Below are 6,544 nucleotides of genomic sequence, written 5' to 3'. Positions count from 1 at the left end.
GTTTAAATACTGGCTCCCTTTCATGGTCGAATGAGTGTTGCCAGCTAAAACACGTAAGAATAATATTAAAGTAGCCAAGACATAGCCAAATATTGTAGCGCCACATCACTAGCAAACATTTGAAATTTGACGACTAGAACGGTCGGTTAACCGAGGTGTCGGTTAATCGGGGGTCGGATAATCAAGGCCCTACTGTATATATATATATATATATATTTTTTTTTTCACATTTTAAATTACATATCTAAAAATAAGAAAAACAAGTTTTTAGAACTTGTTTGGATCAATGCTATATACTGTACAATAATCTGTCTGATGAGTTCAAATTGTTTTTATAAATTTATTCTTTAATAAAAAGCAATAGTAAATTTAAATGTTGACTTATTAACAAGATTTAAATCTTTTTGTTATATAATATAATATTACCAATACATATTTATGTTATATTTTTGTTCATTATACTATTTATTTTTCAAAATTTTTTATAAAATTCTGAAAAATAAAATTGCTACAAAAAGACATTAAGAGAAAGCTTATTTTTCTTTTAAAGTATTAACTACTCCAAAACTGAGTGACTATACATTATATTATTTTATAAAAAATTAGCTTGTTACATCCCACTTTGCCCAAGTTCATATTTAAAAACTACATACTTTCCATTAGTTTATAGTCATGTCCTTTTAAGTAGCAAGTCTAAAAAAATTATTAGAATTAGTTTGGTTTATTTGGTTACAGCAACACAACACATGGGCATCTGCTGGGGGGCCTCCTAGGAAGACTTATGGGGGAAACCAGTGTTCAGTGGTTTTATCCACTTTGCTACTGGTGGCCACTAATTAAAATTAAATACATTCAGAAATGAAAAACCCAAATTGTTAGATGTAGAAAATTAATTAAATACTTATAGTTTTCAACTTTTGACTCCATGCTATGTGCTACACATCACAGTAATGACTGGTTGGTTGGATTTGGGGGTTTTATGGCACAAGGACCTACATAGGCCAAAGAGTGCCAGGTCTAGCCAGTTATTAAAAGACCTAATTATGACAAAACATTGCTAGGTTTTTTTATTCTGTTTTATGTCCTAGAGTTCTGTATAAGTTTATTGCCTTAAAATATGGCACTATAGGTTGAATTTGTCAATTATTGACTAGTATATTCCACAGAGCTTGATCACCTGAAGATGTATGTTGTTGAAGGTAGCATTCTCTGGCTGTACTGAGGACATGTTAGTAATATATGTCGGATGGTAAGTGAGGTGTGACTAGTTGAACATATCAATTGGGTATTTCTCATTATTAGATAATTATGTGTTAATCTTGTATCCAGTTCTGTCAAGCAAATACTATTCCTTCTTTCCAGTTTCTCTGTTGGCTAGCCGTTGTCCATTTTATTAATTCTGGTTTGATGATGTGTAGTTTATTGTTGTTTGTCCTAGTCCTCTTGTCATTTGTTGTAGCTGAACTTGTTGATACAGCTGTATAGATCGTTATAGTATGGTTTGAAAGTTCCTGCCTGGTTTCTGTTTTCTTGTTTTGCAAGTTTGTCTGCAGTTTCATTTCCTTGGAGTCCTGTATATCTGGGCAGCCAATAGAAGGCTATCGTATTTCCTGCATGTTTGAGACAGAGTAGGTGTTGTATGCTGGCGAGTGTTGGGTGGTCTGTTATCCTGTAACTAATAATTGCTTGTAGTGAGGTATTAATGACACTATGCAAAGAGACATAATATCATTTTCACATCATTCAAGTAAATATGTTTTGTTTTAAATTATATTCTATTTGTATGAATTAATATTTTTATCTATATCTAGATATTAATTGTTATATAGAAATTCAACCCAATATTTTTGAAGGATATATACATCATCTAAGTTAGATATCTGATAATGTAACTGCAAATTTTCATTCCCTAGTTTGTTTATTGATTATTTAATCATTAAAAAATAAAAATATTAAATTAGATCTATGCCTCTTGAGTATAATTCTAAATAAGCAATATAAACAATTTGTTTTAAATAAATATAGCCTATATATTATTTCATCTAGACCATGGGTGACCAAAGTACGGCCTGCAAGGTCAGTTCATCCTGCCTGCCACCACACTGTGCCACAAATGAGGTAAAATATAATTATTTATATGGAAATATCATAGTTTGTAGATAAACTTATTTTAATTTTTTATACAGAGCAAGTATAAATGCCAGAAGTGATCCAATCTGATTTTTGCATCTGACAGTAATATAATTTTTAGGAAAATCAACAAAATAAAAAATTTGGAGACTTTCTGCGACTTTGGATATCAGAGCACTTTTTGTGTATCTGCAATGATGTTTCTAACAAAAGCGATTACAAGTTTGCTGCAGCGACCATACTTGTGTATTGCTAAATAAATAAATATGTTGGTTGTCTTTATTTTTTGTGTATTCAGTATGCCGTATTGAACAAAATGGTTATGTGGCCCATGCTTGTCATTCTCTCAGTTATCTGACCCGCTGTGAAAAAAGTTTATTGGGGTCACCAAACTTTTGATATAAAAAAAGCTAACACCAAATAAAACTAACATTTTTCAAATCATACTATTACTTAACAAAAAAATAGACAATATGCAAGAATCTATCCTTTTTTCTTTGCCTTAATAAAAATGTGTACAAACAGCAGGAAGATATATAATTTCAATTAAGCTATCTGATTTCTAATAATTTTGGATACATAACGATATGATATTTGTTTCTACATAAGTGAATGTCAAGTCAAGTATTTACAACCAATTAAATTTCTGGTTAATCATATTGAAATCCAGAAATTGTATTTTGCAATATTGACAATTCTTTCAATTTTAATCATCACAATGAAATACCTACAAGAGAGATATCTAAATGTTTTATTCTGAAAATGTGCTTAAAATAAAAATATGCAATGCAAGCCTTCAAAAATGTTAAAACAAATTTTTAAATTTTGTCTATCTCAAAATCAATATTTTTACAATTTTAATATGTTTATATTAATATTAATACTAATATTTAAAAATTCTTAAAATACAAAAGCTGTTATTTCATTCATTATCACAATTAAGTACATTATTTAGAAAACATTTCATACAGTTTTCAAATACAATTTTAAAAAATTAATTACACTAATTGATCAACTTTAAACAATGAAATTCAAAATTTATATATAAAATTTTCTTATGCTTAATTAAAAATTTCACATAAGATCAAACTTATCAGAAAAAGACGTTTGGACTTATCACCTAGTCTAACTGAAAAGAAACCATTTAAAAAGAATCTTATCTCTTTTTCATAAAAAGGTACTCCAAACTAGGCACTATAGTAAAGGTTTAATTAAGCAGATAGCTTATTGGTTATCATAGCAACTGAACTATCGACAAATGACTACAATATTGATCTGTGGTAAAGATTTTAATTTTATGTAATCCTAATTAAGTAAACTAATGCTCTGGGAATAGTAATTGATTCGAATAAATGTTCAAAATAAAATATTGATTTTTGAACTTACTATTTCATTTTATTGATTTATTCATTACTTAGAATAGAAAATGAAAATTAAGCTTTCTAAATAGAGAAATAAAAAACTTATCCATATTCTGAAAAATACTTTCATCCTTTGTACATTACGCTGTAATACCCCAGATGTATATAATCTTAATTTTTCTTTAATACAAACATTGAAGTAGCAGATACCTTTGAATCCTGGCAATAAGTTTTTGTAGTATTCTTAAACAAGCTTCAGATATTTGGCAGATCATAGTTATGTAACTCTGATGTTTTCAAATCTCTTCAGATTCATCAAAAACTCTTATATTTATTTGTTATGAAAGTTCTTTTAAAGATATTTGTTAAGTTATATCAAATTTTATAGTATTTGGTTATGTGATATTAATTTTAGCAAAGTTAGTGATAAATGTAAAAAAAATCATCTTCAATAAAACTAAAATTAAATAAAACTACAAAAAAAAATTATGTAGAATCTATAAATTTATTATGATTTATAGTAATAATAAAATATATTTATGTATAAAAACACCATATTTAAATTACAATTTAATCTTCTGTAAGATAACAAATTAAGAATATTTATATGAATATCATAATAAATTAAAGAAATTTTTCAGTTTAAAAAAATTTTATTTTAGAGTCTCAAAATTATTACAAATAGAATTAGTATCATAACAACAAAACAAGCAATAAATCTCAGCATCTGCATACACATATAAACATTTAAATCCAATAATTATATTGATAGCCCAATTTAATCTAGTAATCATTTGGCTTCAACATCTAATTTAAAAAGCAATAAGATATCCAATATTTTTAAAATATATATATTGAACACACTTCAAATTTTTTTAAAAATTTCTCAGAATGAAATTATAGTAGTAGTCTAAAGAAAATAAGTCGTCAAATGTCATTGGCAAATAAAAATGTTAACATGTACAGTACAGTATATAACCATTTTCTATAATAAACACAATTTACTACTTTTATTCTATTTACTAAACTGTTTAATGATCTACATAGAAAACAATTTTGAAAGGATTCTGATACAATTTATTAGTCTAAAAAACATTGTATGGATATATCATTTTCATTATAATACATTGAAAATGATAAATTTGCCTGAGGAAAATGAGGAACATTTTATGTGAACCTTATAACTAAAAATTTAAATAAATCTGATTTAATATTTGAAAATTATTATTACAAAATAAAGAAAGATATTAAATTTGAATAAAATTCAAGTAATTTATTTATCTCTCATAAAAGGATAGAGACTGACTAGCCAGAATAGACTGCATTTATTAACCTACCTGATCAAATAAAATATTTAGATTATATAATAAAATCATATACTATTAACTTATAATAAATACATAATATTGTAACATATTATTACATTTTAGATATTTCAAAATAAGTTATTTGGAAAGTCTGGAAGCTAATCTAGAATTTGCAAGATTAATAAGAATTGAATTTAGATCATATGATACATGTATTGTCCTGTTGTTCAACTGCCAAATAGTTTCAAATATACAATCTCCAAAAATGGTGATATGACTAAACCTCTAGTTGTAAATAAATCTCGAATATGTATTTCTATAAAATTTTGTATAAATATGCAATTCTTTAAAAAGAAGAAAAATGAACATGCATAAATGTCATCAATAAAAATTTGAAAATTTTATATTTAAATTATGATGTATACAAGTTATCATACAATAAATTATTCATAATGTGAGAAAGACTGTTCTGATTTGAAGTAAACATATTTTCACTATACATTAATAAGCAAATTTTGCATTTTCACTAATCAATTTAAAATATAAATAATCAAAAATTTATATTCAACAATAAAATATTTTAGATTTCAAAGTTTCATATTTTTATTAGCTAGAAAAAAGTAAGGTAATAATGATTAACGATTATCTAAAAGGGAATAACGATTTCAACAAATGCTCTCGCATACATAAAATTTTATATTTTAAATCGACACTTCTAATAGGATCATTGTATACACACCGAAAATACATCAAAATCAATATTCTTATCAAAGAATATTCAAACATAAACTGTTATAATTCACAATATTAATTTTTCAAAAAACAAAAATTTACTGATAATATAATAAAAGTATAAGCCAAATAAGAAAATCTTAACGGGTCTAAGTCAAACCATACAGGATTCAAATTGTTAACATATGACCAATTTACATGCATCAGAAACCATTTTATATATAAATCTATACATAATTTCCAAATTTCTGAATGCCATATTAAGTATATAAAAATATCAAAAATTATTTTCTAAAAAAGAAAAGAAAAAAACTAAATTTGCATTTGAATATTTTACAAAAACAAATAATTAAAAATTTGTAAGATTGCTAAAATTTTATTGTAAGAAAAAGAAACAACTCATTTAAAAGAATTGTAATATATACAACCAAAAAAGTGGATCAAAAGAAAATTATGATCTTTAGAAAAAAAACTTTTTAAGCAAAAAAAAAAAACTAGGTAAAGATAATTTTTCACACACATTTTTCATTTTTATTAAATAAATACATTCGTCTTAATCTAGAACAAATACAAAACTGTAAACAACAGCACTAGACGGATAGATTGCATATATGTATGTATATACACATATATATATACACACACACACATTACTACATCTAACAACGCACTCCGCTCCATTATCATATATATATATTTAAATCGGGAAAATGGAGGTCGAAATCTTCTCTTTAGACTTTTAACACGCGTATTATGCGTTAATCGTATATTATCTCGCGAGTGTAATAAACAAATAGTATGTACAAAACAATAATACTTACCGCACATTGGCCTTGGCCTTTAACAGAGTACAACATGGCGGTACCACTGCTTAACACGCAGGCACTTTGGGTGTATTTTTCAAACCAGCTGCAGTTCCCAGCATCCTTTACGCGCACCTTCTTCACTTGGGTGCATTGCAGACAGAGGGGAAACGTACGATTCTTTCCGACCAGCGAACTAATTACTCGCGGT

General features: G+C 26.4%; 1 protein-coding gene across 9 annotated transcripts in view; it reads right to left on the bottom strand.

The window, feature by feature from the left end:
* The window catches only part of LOC111636733 (protein Gawky-like), a 273,290-nt gene that overhangs the window by 247,867 nt on the left and 18,879 nt on the right, over positions 1-6,544 (bottom strand). For 2 of the 9 annotated variants that reach the window (XM_023382049.1, XM_023382052.1), the window contains exon 1: positions 6,352-6,463. The exons of the other annotated variants lie outside the window; for them this stretch is intronic. The gene's annotated coding sequence lies outside the window, so the exon portion shown is untranslated. Of the gene's footprint in view, positions 1-6,351; positions 6,464-6,544 lie in introns of those variants that run through there. 9 annotated transcript variants of the gene reach the window in all.

The sequence above is a fragment of the Centruroides sculpturatus genome, unplaced genomic scaffold, assembly GCF_000671375.1.
Source record: "Centruroides sculpturatus isolate CEXI.00-Female unplaced genomic scaffold, Cexi_2.0 scaffold1083, whole genome shotgun sequence".
Taxonomy (NCBI): Eukaryota; Metazoa; Arthropoda; class Arachnida; order Scorpiones; family Buthidae; genus Centruroides; species Centruroides sculpturatus.
The sequence above is the reverse complement of the archived record's forward strand: the minus strand, read 5'-3'. Positions and strand labels throughout refer to the sequence as shown.